This window comes from Triticum aestivum, chromosome 4A (assembly GCF_018294505.1).
Source record: "Triticum aestivum cultivar Chinese Spring chromosome 4A, IWGSC CS RefSeq v2.1, whole genome shotgun sequence".
NCBI lineage: Eukaryota > Viridiplantae > Streptophyta > Magnoliopsida > Poales > Poaceae > Triticum > Triticum aestivum.
The window spans coordinates 220,343,872-220,358,695 of record NC_057803.1 but is presented as its reverse complement, the minus strand read 5'-3'; positions in this window follow the sequence as shown (position 1 = coordinate 220,358,695).

The window sequence follows — 14,824 nt, the reverse complement described above, 5'->3', positions numbered from 1 at the left end:
CCACTTTGTTGGAGACCAACAAGGATGTGTCACTACCCTGAACCTTATCTGCATTACTTCCTTTACCATTGCTTAATAAGGCACTCTTCCCCAATATTCTATCAGCATTCTAAAAGAAGAAACAAACAGACACATAATAAGTTTAGCATGTACTAGTATATGAAACTCATTTCGGTGAACCAGTTCATTAGTAAGGTGGACAGGATTAAACTACCAAGTCTTCTATTGCCAAGTACTAGTACATAATAAAAGCATCAAACACACATATATCTATGTCGTATGGTCACTGCATTGTCTTGCCAAATCAAAATAGAGACACGGTTCAAATCATATCAGTTCAAGACAAAGCAGCAGTGAAAGAATACAAAGCGTGGGAAACTACACGGCACAACAAGATTTCAGATGGGTACCACGGGTCTACATGTACAACAACACTATTGGCTCTGTTGTGATGCTAGTAATGTGCATGATATGAAAGTCAACTGTATACACAATTGAAATTGAAATCAACAGAGCTATTGATAAGAGCAAACCTGTTGAAGAAACATGCGTGAAAATACCTGCTGTGCCATTGGAGTTTCGATTGGATCCTTCAATTTAAAAATAAGTTTGTATGAGTAAATACAGTGATAGAAGAGCAAATCAATCATAGTTAAAAAAGGCGCGCCTAAGAGAGCATTTAAGCGTGCCTAGGCTCTATGCGTTGGCAAAACACATTGCGCATAACTACGCATAATATGTGCATAATTGTGCATAAGCATGCGATTTGGTCAGTAAAGCGCATGGCGGTGGCAAAATGCACAATTAATGCCTAGCGCTTTTTTGAACTATGATAGCAATGGAATCTTAAATTAGAATAGTTGTTCTTCAGGTTTAGGCACTTGTTCTACATGAACAGAGTACAGTAAGACACAATAATATAATACTTAAAAATAGAAAATGAGCTCATAGACCTTACCACATTCTTGGTTCGGGACCAGTACAGAACAAGGCGTTCCCAGTCATCGTCCAGTAAATGTGTCTCAGGAGAACATAAGGGAATTTGATGAGTTTCTTTGCCGGTGAAGTACGTTTTCTTCAGGTAATTCCGATACTGCCACCAAGCATTCTTGAAGATAGCAGAGGTATTAGCACAGGTTACCTCATCCTGAGTTTCCAAATCGGTCCTTCTCTATAGAGAAAATTGGGAAAATTTTCTGTATTATAACCATCATGGAGGTAGGATGTATGGGACGAAGCAAAGTAATTGCCATGAATAACATTACTTACACATAACTCCTGGATAAACACCTGTAACTGGCATTTTCCTTCATCTTCAGTATAATATTTCCAAGATGGGAAGATACGCACATACGATTTAACAACATCAAATGCGATAGATGCTAAACTATGACTAGCTGGTTGTGCTTCCTCCACAGGAATAGGCGTACTAACTGGTGGAGTTGGGGTTCGCCGTGATAGTATTGGCCCTTTGGGCACTTGAGCTGCCTTACTAACTGCTCTTGTTTGGGAGCTTTGTGGTGGAGATGGTGCTGTGTCAACAGGAACTGGGTTACTATCGGCTGGGGTTGGGGTTAGATTGGGTGAAGCTGGTTCTCTGTCCATCGCAGTAGGGGTACAATCTGCGAGAGTTTGGGTTATGTGTGGTAGGTCTGGTTCTTGTGCATGTACAACCGGGGTGCTATCTCCACGAAGAGGTAGCACTGTTTTATTTGAAGACCGTGTTTTTAGTCCGCTAGATACTGGCATCACCCGCTCCAATTCAAATGGCTGATAAACAGGAAACATAGTTGAATGTACAGACATTGTATGAGAGACAGATGCAATAGATAGTGTGGAAAAAAGAGGGCATGAAATAGTTGACATGTATATTGTTTAACTAAAATGGATATCATGACATAGTTTCACATATATGATGTCTATCTAAACTGGATAGCATAGCATAACATAATTCAAAGATATGATGAATAACTAAACAGGATCGCATGACATAATTCACCTACATGTTATCTAAGTAATAAGGATCGCATCATTTAATTCACATATGTGATTTATATGCTAAACACATGGCATTCGATATGATGTCTGAACTAAGAACATGGTGTTGAATATTGTGTATATGATGTCTAAACTATGTAATGCAAGACACCGTATGCATGATATGAGCAATATAACCGTGCCAAGTTAGAGCATACACCTCAGTGGGGGAATAGGACTGGTCATCTGTCTCTGAATCCATCTCTGAGGAGCTATCGGGACCCAACAAGAGATCTGCTTCGATAGGTAGCACTGTCTGCTCTGAAGGCCTTGTTTTCACTCCAGATTTTTCCATCTCCCACCCAAATGGCTGATTCACAGGAAGAGTAGTTTAATGTACAAACATTGTCGACAAATGGAAATGTAATGAAGAAAAGGATGGGCAAGATATCATTCAAATATATGATGCCTGGTTAAACAGGATGGCATTGCACATTTCACATATATTATGGCTAGCTAAAATACATGAGAGTGCATAATTCCCATATATGATATAGAAACTAAACAGGTGGCATTACAGAACTTGTCTAAACTAAGCAGATGACATATATGATGTCAAAAGTAGGCACTGCAAGGCAACATATGCATGATATGACTAACATCATCATGCCAAGGTAGAGCAAACACCTTGGGGGGTAAATAAGAGTGGTCAGCAGCATCTGAATCCGCCTCAGAACAGATATCTTCCTCTGGATTACAATCTGGAGAGGGGTGGGGAGGGTTTGCCATTGAACCCACCATGGAGCGATGTTTGCATGACATTGTATTGCCGCGCAAAACTCTTATCTTTTTCTCTACATGTTCAGCATGACTGTGTACAATATCTGACATGCGTACGAAAAATATGGTGAGATTATGTAAGGAGAGCATGCACAAATTTAGAGTGATGGTAACAACCAGTGGATTGACGTTTTTCCGTAGAACCAAAATAGCCCTAATGGATCGATGTGAATGTATAGTAATAAGTGATGCAACAAGTGTACAACCTCTTTGCTGTAGCCGTGTCGACCTCGGCATCATTGGGTTGGTCGCTGAAGCAGTTGAGGCAGAGGTGGTTGTCGGGGGTGTGGAGGAAGATCTGAGGAATATGTAGATGGCGTCCAGGGCACTGCTCTGTTGTGATGGATCATTCTGTCGTTGGAGCAGCTCCGGTGAGCCATAAGACGTCAAGGCTGAAGCAGCACAAGACATACATCGTCAATCTCAAGTGGGATTCTAATAGCATCTCCAATAGATGATGTAAAATGGATGTAAAATTAACATCACCAAAAACCACCTGACTACAACAGATGAGGTAAAAACTGTTGACTCTAAACTTAACAATCGAAACTGAAATTTAGTGTGGAATCTGAATGCTACCGTCGAAACTGAACGCAATGGTAGCAGAGAGGCACTTGACATGTAGTTTAGGGAGGGCCTGCAGTTCATCTTCAACCTGCACCCCCCTGAGCCGCCAGCCACCACCGGCCGAACTTCCGGCCCCAGCGCCACCTCGCCGCCCCGAAACAACTCGCCACCGCCGCCCCGGCCAGCCCTCTAGGCCCCCCGCCCCCACCCTGAACCCTAAGATAGACAGTGGGGTACCTCTCCGGCGAGCCCCCGTCCCCGCTGCGGGTGGTTCTTCCTTAACTGCGGCGAGCCCCCAACCCCTGAAAATCGACTGACCCAAAAGTCGATTCAGTCGACTGAAGTGTGGCTTAATCGGAGCATAGCAGCAACAACAGCTGGGCGAGTGAGCGATCGAGCGAGAGCTAGAGCAGTAGGAGCAGATCCGGCTGGTATGGACGCCGCCACCGTAGGGGCCTCGCACTGGGGGAGAGCCACCGTGGAGATGTCGCCCACGGCGCCGGCTTCAAGGTAGCCGCTCCATGGGGGTGCGGGATGGAGCACCGTCAGCACCGGGAGATCGAGTTAAGGAGAAGGTGCAACGTGATGGGTGTACAACCTCTTTGGTGGCGCCGAGTAGGCCTCGGCTTTGTCTGAGGAGTCGGTGAGGATGCTGCGGTTCTGGTGGAGCAGGTTAAGGCGGTGCTGTGGGGATGCAGCAATCTCGATAGACGAGGCGATCGTCGGAGCAGCTCCTTGGAGGTGGAGGACAGGGCGGCTGAACCGGCAGGACGGCGAGATGGACGACGGATCCTCATCCGGGGAGGTGGACGAGGGACGTCGAGCTGTTGCAGTGGACGACGTTGTCAGGGAAGAGGCTCCGGCTGGGCAGCGGTGACATGGCGGATGGAGGAGGGTGGGGTTTCGCGGCTGGAGCGGAGAGGTTATGGCGGCCTGGGATTTCAAATGGCGAAATGGGGCGATGGCAGGGGGTGAAGCATGACTTAGGGACGCACTTGTCCAAAATGTAGGGTGAACAGTAAAACGGGACGAAAAACACATTAGGCCCTCTCTTTGGCCAAATGCTATTCAAAGCTACTCCCTCCTTCCATCTATATAGGGCCTAATGCATTTTTTGATGCCAACTTTGACAAAATATTAGAGCAATGATATATGACATGCAACTTACACAAAGCACACCATTAAATTCGTTTGTGAAAGATTCTTTCAATGATATAATTTTCACATTGTTCATGTCATGTACTATTAATCTTGTCAATAGTCAAAGGCGGTCTTAAAAATCTCATAACACCCTATATAGATGGAAGGAGGGAGTATGAATCCATGTTATGCCTGATTAAATTTTTTCGCTTGCTGTATAATGCATGTAACCTACTCATACCAACATTTTAGTGCATTCCAAATGTCTATACTACCGCTGCAATTCGAACTAAATTTGAATTCATTTCTCTATTTCAATAAGAATCTACAATCATGATTGTTGCCAACTTCAACCATCATAGTTTCCTTGCTATCCGGCAGATATAAATCAGACGGCCTATAATGTAGGATGGCAGGCACACCATCATCAACAACTCCATTTTTTATAAGAGTAGAGATGAAATATATTAAATGTAGTATACCATGTTCATAACCACACCATCTGTATCACCGTTATATATATTCACACATGCGTCAGTTTGAAACACTATGATAAATTCTTCAAATATCTGAATTCGCTTTTTATAATGAAGTATATATGATCTCTATTCATCTTTTACACCCACACAACGCTCTTATCTTTGTAGCTAGCGCTAACTTTCTCTTGTGCATGCACACGCACGCATCCCTCTCACCCTCCCTCAGCATTCTCTAGCTCCATCGCGCAAATTCGTCTTTTCACTTTAGGTCGTTCACCCACGGTGTGTGTAGGCCCCCCAACTCCTTCTTTACGGCACACATCGGTTGATATGCCTCTCTAGCCAGGTGTGCCTAGCACAAACACAAGCTTGCCCTCTTATCTTGTCACCGTCCATGCCTCACTCCCACCACTCTTTTCATCGTTCTCGTACTCGCACACTCCTCCGCCTCGATATAGTATGCCTCTCGTACCACCTCCTACATGCATCCCTCTCTCTCTATCCTTCTCCTCGTGCCTCATTTGCTTCTAAGACACACATGCATGTATACCCATCGATCTCCCAACATATACCTAGATCGACTTTAACTACCCCCCCCCATCGATCGACATACCTCACAAGTTATGTCTCTCCTTTCTCTAACAAAGGGCGATTGATCTTCCTATGTAGTTACATCTGCTTACCACAGCCATATCATCCCCCCTCATCATTCGTGCATGCCTCCTGACCCGTCTCTCACACTCACGTGCATAGACAACAAGCAGCCATCTCCTCTCTTATTGATATTGCGGGTGTGACCTCTGTTTGTCTAGCAAGCCTATCCCACCATTTGTTAGAAGCAACTCCACTACCACCCCCTCCAACACTCTAGCTCTATCTCTCTCCCAACCTTATTCCTCTCCTACACATATGCATGGATGTCGATCAATCTCCCTTAATACATGAGGCAGATCGATCTCCTTAATACATGAGGTAGGCCTCTCTCCTCCTCCACACATATACCAGCCATTGTACCTCTATAGTTAATTGAGCCTCCCTCTTCCCCCACCACACACCGATAAATGAGCGCTGCAGGTAGGTATCCATGCCACAGAGACAAACTACACATGTCCCATCTCACGTTCCAGTAGGCTAGCCACTCTATATCTTTGACGTGGGCACACACAAATTCGATGGCACTCTTTATCGATCGCGCGCGCACACACACACACATCATCCCTCTCTTCGATTCCATGGACACCTCAAGATGCATTTGTATGAGTAGTTTATCTTGTGAGAGAAAAGGTTGAAGGAGGGAAGGCCTTATTTGCGAACATGGAGAGACGTGTGTGTATATTTTTGCAAAATTGCCATAGTTTCTTTCCTATTCGCTAGATATAAATCTGACGGCCTATATTGCAGGATGGCACGCACACCATCATCACCAACTCTATTTTCTACTCCCTTCGTTTGAAAATACTTGTCATCAAAATGGATAAAAAGAGATGTATCTAAAACTTAAATATGTCTAGATACACTCCTCTCCGCGCGGGCTTCCATTGCTGCGTCTTCCCCGACTCTGCATCGTCCCCTTCCTAGGCCTCGCCGTCGTCCAGACCACCGCCCTGGTGCTCTCGGCGCGGCGTGGTCAACATGGTCAATGACCGACTTCCATCGGAAGAGTACTGTACGTGGAGAGGCTGACAGCTGGGTCCAGGCGGCCGCAAGGAAGTGCCTCCTTATTACACGCAAAATAATTATTCCTCCACCTGACAGTAGGGACCCACCGGACGGGCCACCTTATTTCGCGGAAAAAATGTTTCCCCCCTGGCTGATGGGACCCATCGGATGGGCCAGCGTATTTCGCAAAAAAAAACGTTCCCCCTGCTGTCAGCTCGGACCCAATGGAAGTGCCTCCTTATTACGCACAAAAAATGAATACCCCCTGCTAGCTGGGACCCACCATGGTGGGAGGCTGACTTGTGGGCCTACTAAGTTGACTAGGACGGGGGCCTTTGTCAACTTTAGTCAATATGAACAATTCTAGCTCCAGTGACCGTATGATGTCCATCCAACGGCCGTAGTGCTTCTTCAACCTCTGGTCATCTTGCTCCAGCCGCCCAAAGCAGCGCCGGTCGTGCCGCATGCTCCTGCCTCCCATGGCCGGCTGTGCTGCCGCGGAGGCCTCACCGCCCCCTACTATTCCCACTGTTGGACAGGCCTTGCGGCAACGGCAGCCTCACACCGCAGCCGAACCAGTGAACCCTCGTACTCCTCTCCGCGCGGGCTTCCACTGCCACGTCTTCCCTGGCTCCCCGTCATCCCCTTCCTAGGCCTCGCCGTTGTCCACCGCCCTGGTGCGCTCGGCACGGTGTGGTCAACGTGGTCAAGGAACGACTTCCATCGAACGTGGACTGTACGTGAAGAGGCTGACAGTTGGGTCCACGGCCGCAGTAAGGAAGTGCCTCCTTATTAGGTGGAAAATAATTATTCCTCCACCTGACAGCTGGGACCCACTTTATGGGCCACTGTATTTCACGAAAAAACGTTTCCCCTGACTTCTAGGACCCACCAGCTACAACTTCGCATGCAAGGAAGTGCGTTCGGGCAAAAAAATGATTCACCCCCCTGACAGCTGGGATCCACCAGCTATATCTTCGCAGGCAAGGAAGTGCCTGACAGTTGGGACCCACCTGGTCGAAGCGTACGTAGCATTGTCAATCTGGTCGCGAACGTGTACGTACATATATACTGGTGGATGTAGAGGCGCGCACGTGTCGTAGTAGAGGCGCGTACGTGTCGTAGTAGAGGCGCGCACGTAGCATGTACACGTACGTACAGCCGCCAGGGTGCAAGAAAGAAAATACGGCCACGTATGTGTACATACAGACGGGGTCTCGAATGCTTACTCACGCATACGTACATCCAGGGCTCGTGTACAAGGTTGGGTCAGAACGGAAAAACAACATCGTCGTCGTGTTCATGGGGAGGCAACCGAATGCGCCGTGTTCATGGGGAGGCAACGGAATGCGTCGTGTTCATCAGGAGGCAACAAAACGCGTGGGAGCCAACCGGCTGGGTCGGAATAGAATGTGTGGTCGTGTTCATCGGGAGGGCTTGGACGGAACAGGCAATGGAAACGAGGCCTGGCATACCGCACAACAGAGCAAACAGACCTCCTACGTTCGGAACGGGGTCCTGTTGATCGAGAGGGGTCTGGTGTACCGCAAACTAGAGGAAACTGACCTCCTACGGTGGAAACGGGGGTCTTGTTGATCGGGAGGGGTGTGGCCTACCGCAAAACGGACGAAACGGACCTCCTACGGTCAAAATGGGGATCCTGTTCATCAGGAGGGGTGTGGCGTACCACAAAACCGGACTCCACGGGATACTGTTCATCTCCACCGTCGACCTCCTCCAGCCTCCACGGGCTACCGTTGACCTCCTCCAGCCTCCACGGGCTCCTGTTCATCCAACCTCCACCGCGCGCTACTCCACCGGCTACTATTCAACCACCCCTCCACGGGCACCCCTCCACCGTCCACTGTTCATCCAGCTCTCCACACCACGGGGTCCTATTCAACCACCCCTCCACGGGCACCCCTCCACCGTCTACTGTCCATCCAGCCCTCCACCACACCACGGGGTCCTGTTCATCCAGAGGCAACGCCACCGCTCACTGTTCATCCAAACCCCCCGCAACGCTCACTGTTCATTCCAGAGGCAGCATCGATCGACTTCAGTTAGCAGTAGTAGCGAAGGAATCGCTCGATCAGGTACAGTTAACAGCCATCGATCGACCGCTCGGTTTCAGTAACGCGTAGCCTGCAGTGCAATCGCTCGGGTTTAGTTAGAGCCCAACGCCTCGCTCGGGTTCAGTTAGAGCCAACGTCTCGCACACATGCGCATACGTGTATGAGAGAAACGCGCATTGCTCGGCCCCCGACCTCCCACCGTAACCGGGAACTCCCCGAAATTTTCCTCCCCCTCGCTTCTACCATGGTTTTTTCCGTCATGGACGGCCCAAAGAATGTCATGCAGCTGCGTCTCCGTCCCGCCCAGGACGAAAAGCCCATTTTTTGTCATAGAAGTAGGAGCCCACCACATCTATGATGATACCGAGTTTTGTCACAATTATCATCATAGAAGTGTCATATGTATGACAAAAATTTTGTTCGGCCCAAAATGTCACGGATGTGTCTTTTTTTTTGTAGTGCTTCAAGCAGGTCCATGTGGGTTGGCTGCTTATATTTGCTAAGTTTTTACAACTCTTGTTCTTGAACTATTGGCTTTTGAGTTGTAACACTTAAAACTTGATGGTCGTCTGCCACCTTTGCTGCTACCGTTTGATGTGATGATAAATCCTTCATGAAGTCATTCTAAAGACGCCCATTTCTCATTATGCATTTCATTATCTTCATTACATTTGTGTATGCATGATGATTGTCTTCATGAGATGAAGAAAATCTCCACAAAGCAAAACTTGCCATGTGCATTTTTATTCAAAGGCAAAACAATTATATGCACATCTTCCGGGGGAGCCTCTTTCAACTTATGAAGCAATGACCACGTACTTTAACTGTCACATAATTTTATTCTAGTTGAAAACTTCAACCAGTTTGTCATCAATCACCAAAAAGGGGGAGATTGTAAGTGCATCTAGTGCCACCCCTAGATGGTTTTGGAGTATTGACGACAAACGTGGTTGAGGGACTAATGTGTTTGTGAGAATTGTAGGATAATACAGGTAGTAGACCCTCATCGATTCGGTTTACCTACTAGAGATGACCCCTAAAAATGTATGAAGACATTGAAGACAATGGTGGTTCGTGAAGACATTCACATTGAAGATAATGACGTGTGAAGACATTCACTTGAAGTCTATGGAGTGCGAAGACATAGTTTCTTTCGTAGTTTCATTTCTTCTTTCTTGACACATAGGAACCACCGAACTATTAAGTGGGGTCCAAGTGAACAAAGTCAGAAGACTGACGTGATGCTCACTCAAATCGTATGTCTTCGAGTGAAGACAATGAGAGAAAATCTTATCCAGAGTTGGATGAGTCGGCTTTGATTGTAGCCCAAGCCAAGCTGTCGCATGTGTTTGAAATCCGACTGTTCGACACATGTCGGTTCCTTAGTGACCAAGGGTCATTTCGGACACATCATGTCGGGTTGCCTCCTGGCTATAAATAGCCCACCCCCTACACCATAATTTGGTGGCAGCTCAGAGTTAGTGCAGGGTTTTGTCATTTGAGAGCAACCCACCTCCAAAGCCTTTGAGAGAGAGATCCTTGCGAGGACAAAACCCAAGACACCCAAGTCTAGAAGATTGTTAGGCATCACTGAAGTCTTTCTGTCTACGTGACCTGAAGACTTGTTGCACTTGAGGACTATGTATCCTCCAGCCGGTTAGGCGTCATGTTCTGAGGATCCATGAGTCATTCTAGATCGCCGGTGAATGGAGTCAGTGAAGGTTTGGAAGTCTACCTTGAAGACTTACCAGAGTGATTGGGCGAGGACTAGGTGTCCTTAGATCAAGGGGAATAAGGTGAAGACACAGTCTTGTGAGTTCAATCTTAGCATCTCTAACTAGACGAACAGTTGTCACATCAACTGGAACTGGTCTACCAAATACTTGTCTTCACCAAGCTACTGGTCCTGTCCCATACCTTCTTTACATTTCAGTTTGTCTTCGTGAAGTCATTGCTTGCTTGCCTGATCTGTTTGACTTAACTGTGTGAAGACTATTATCTTCTTGGCTTCATATTATCTTCCTTCCCAATCTGTTCTACCTAGCTGCCATTAGTCTTCGTGCTTTCTGTATATTGCTTACTTGACTATGGTCTGTCTATAGTAGTTTATCTTCCACTACATATCATATATGTTCAACTTGATTTATTGTCTTCAAAGACCTCGTGTTTTGAAGACTTACATAAAAATTCCCTATTCACCCCCTCTAGTCGATAACTATCACTTTTAGTGGAAATGTTCGTTCATGGGCCGACCATAATGGGCCGTTAATAGGACGATGAATATAATGGGCTTAATTCTATCGATAGGCATAACGAGTCATCAATGGGCCTTATTTGACGACCCTATGAAAATGGACCAATGGATTAACGGGCCACAAACAGGTTGATTTTAACCATGGGCTGAATTTGGCCCACAACAGGAAGTAATGGGCCGTAAGTAATTGAATGCTGCAAATCAGCCCAAGAATAAATAGGCCCACAGAAGGCCGAACGATAACAGGGGCTGGAAACGGCCCAATGGAATAATGGGCCATTAATGGTATAAAGCGATATACTGTTCAATGTGGGCCAGTTTCACCACGGGCCGTTTGTAACACCTCGGATGTAACTTTCCATATTTGTAACTCCGACTCTTCCCATTTTCAGGTATGTGATATGATATTCCCTACGTGGTTGGGTTTTTGTCTTTGTTTTGCATTTTGTTCATGTCATGCATTTTATCGCATGTCATCATGTGCATCTCATTTGCATTCGTGTCCGTCTCATGCATCCGAGGATTTTCCCCGTTGTCCGTTGCGCAATCCGACACTCCCACCTGCAGCCGGTGCACCCCTCTTGTCTCTTTTCATGAGCGGGAGGGAAAATGTTCTCGGAATGGGCCGAGATTTGACAAGTGGCCTTGGTGCATCACCGGTAGACCGCCTATCAAATTCCGTTCCATTTGGAGGTCGTTTGATGCACCAACGGTTAACCGGGTAACCGCAAAAGCCTCTTTGGAGTTCCAGCCCAACACCCCTCTAAAACAGGCCAATAACCTATCTAAACCACATCCATGTTCTCCGTCATTGGATCACAATCGTGTGAGCAAAAACCGCACCTCATTTGGACTCTCCTAGCTTCCCCTACCTATAAATATGTCCATCTCCCCCGAAATCCGATGGTACAAACCCTAAAAATTCCCCTACACACCACCGGACATGTCCGCCGCCCACCGGACAAATCCCGCTGCCACCCGCAACCAGTCGTAGCCCGCCATGTGTCCTGTCATCGCGCCCCGCTGCCGCCCGCAACCAGTCGTAGCCCGCCACGTGTCTTGTCGCCGCGCCCCGCTGCCTCCGGCCCGTGCGGCCTGGTCGCCTCACGACGCCTCCCACCGGCTGCGCCGCTCGCGCCGCCCGCAGCGCCACGCCTCGCCTCATCGCCGCTGCCTCCGACCTTCGCCGGCGCAAGCTCCGGCCGGTCCTCCCTCGCCGGCGTCGTCCTTCCATCACCTTCGGCCGCCTTGTTTTGCCATCTCCGGCGAGATCCCGATAATCCTCGGGTTCCGTGCCACGAACCCTAGATCTAGCAGGCTGACCCCAAAATTCTACTAAGCCCTTTTCCTCTGTGTAATTTTCATGCCCTCTTTGACAAGCTACATCTTGGTGATCGTGACTATGATTCATGCATATGATATGTCGAAATGTTTGTCTCATTAAGCTCTTCATGTTAATGGCATTTGCAGCCATATTATGGTCCATATTGATACCATTATCCTCGTTGCAAGAGTGCTATAAAATGTTAACTGCTGTCTATTAACATAACTTGATGATTTGTCTTTTTCCTTGCATTTTGTGTGTGCATCCTATAAGAATGATGTCTACATGTGGTTTTAGCTCCAACATGCCATATATAAAGGGGTGCAAGTCTTGTATTTTTTTGATCTATGTAGTGACTAGCACAAGCATGCAAAGTAGGCTACGTGATGTTGCTGTTTTCAGGCACTTAGGATTTTGCTAAGTCCTTTTCCTGATGTCATTTTGATGCCATGTGAACTTGTCGCTACCATGAGATCCATGATTATTTTAAGATACTTCAGTAATGATGTTTTGGAAATATGGTTATGTTTTGTTCATTCGTGCCTCTGGTTGCAATTATGGCGTAACCTATCATGTCATTAACATGCTCTACTTTTGCTGAATATTATTCCTGGCAGATTGTTAACATGTTAATCAATGTTGCCATGTGTTTTGTTAGTGATGCTTGTACCCTCTGAACTTGCTCTTGCCATGCTTAGAATCTTGATCATGTCTATTTGCTGTTGGTTACCTTGCTATGCCATGTCATGCTGTGTGGTGAGTGGAATGAGCTTGCAAATTTGCTATCATGAATTTGTTTCTGCCATGCTCCGTTCTTCTTCTAAGTCTGAAACTGTTAACATAACTTGCCATGTTTGCATGGGTGCTACATTTTCCATGCCTTTTTGGCTCATGTTCAGTAAGGGATTTTTGTTCTATGTGTTTAGTACTAGCTTGTCATTCCTTTGTTTGATATGTTATGATCCTGTAGCATGTTTTTTTCTTTATCTAAACTTTTGCTTCCTGATGCTATTTATGCCATATTAGTATTTTCACGAAGTCTATGAAGGTGATATCTTTTGCACTTTTACCATGCTTGTTTGAACCTATTCTAATGTGATATAGCCGTAGCTCATTGTTCATATTTTGTCAAGCATCTCTTGTGCATCACTGCCGTATGCTTTGTTGCTATGTTGGAGTGCAGTAGCTTAGTTTCTTATTGCATTCTAAGTGTTATCATGTTGTTAATCACATATTTGCATCATCCTTGTATTGCTTGTCAGTTGCAAACCGTGCATCCGTTTCTGGTGATCCTTATGTCGATTTTGACCGTAATCACCTCATCTTTTCAGCGGCATACTTGGTTTACCAAGTTTATGCCTTGATCATTCTTTCCCTTCCGAAGCACGCATATGCATTGCATATCATATCTTGCATATCATGCCATGTATTGCATCATGTTGCTTGTGCATTGCACCGTGGTTGATTGTTGTTCCATTGCTTGTGTTCTTGCTTTGGGTAGAGCCGCGAGACGAGTACGTGAACAAGGAACCTGTTGAGTATGCTAACGAGGATCAAGCTTTCGACAACTCAGAGAACATTGCAGGCAAGATAACCATACCCTCGATATCACTTCTATGTTTGCTTGCTAGTTATTCGTTCTATCGCTATGTGGCCCTACCTACCACTTGTTATATCATGCCTCCCATATTGCCATGTCAAGCCTCTAACCCACCTTCCTAGCAAACCGTTGTTTGGCTATGTTACCGCTGTAGCGACCCGACCTCAAACGGCCAAGTCTCTCTGCTTCAGTGTCATCCCTGAATCAGTAATGCTGACACACACAGTACTTGTTGTGGAATTGTCACAGCAGATGTCCTAGTGTGAGGACTTAGTCATGAGGCAAGCGCATCTTTGTGGTAGCTTGAGAGGGGTTGATAGAGATGAGAGATGCAGGGCAGATCAACACACAAGACAAGGATTTAGACAGCTTCGGGCCCCGGGAAACATCATCCGGTAATAGCCCTACATGCTGTTTGTGGCTAGGTCTCATTATCATCATGAGAGAGTCGCCGCATAAACCGGCTCCCCCTTTGTGTGTAGCCCTAGAGATTGTTTCTTGTTGCTTCCCTCCCTTTGGGGAGCCCTGCCCCTCCTTATATAAGTTTGGAGAGGCAGCTTACATGTAGAGTCCTAGTCAGATTATAACTAACTTATTCTCTTTTACAAGTCAGATACAAGTACGGGTCTTTCTTCCTTGTAAAGGAAATATTCCTCATGCCTTCCGTCTTAAGTCGGCCCACAATAACATGAGCCGGCCTACTGGGCCTTGGGCCCTTGTCATCAGTCTGACCCGCCGTCGGGGCCATCATTAAGTTGCCAGGCTCGTGAGTCGTCACACCAGTGAACCGCCAGACATGTAAGTCGCCAATCATCCGGCGGGTTACGATGAAGCGCCAAGTCCGGCCGGGTCATACTTCCGGCCGGGCAAAACCGCGGGGTAAATCCCCGACATTAGCCCCAGTTTAAT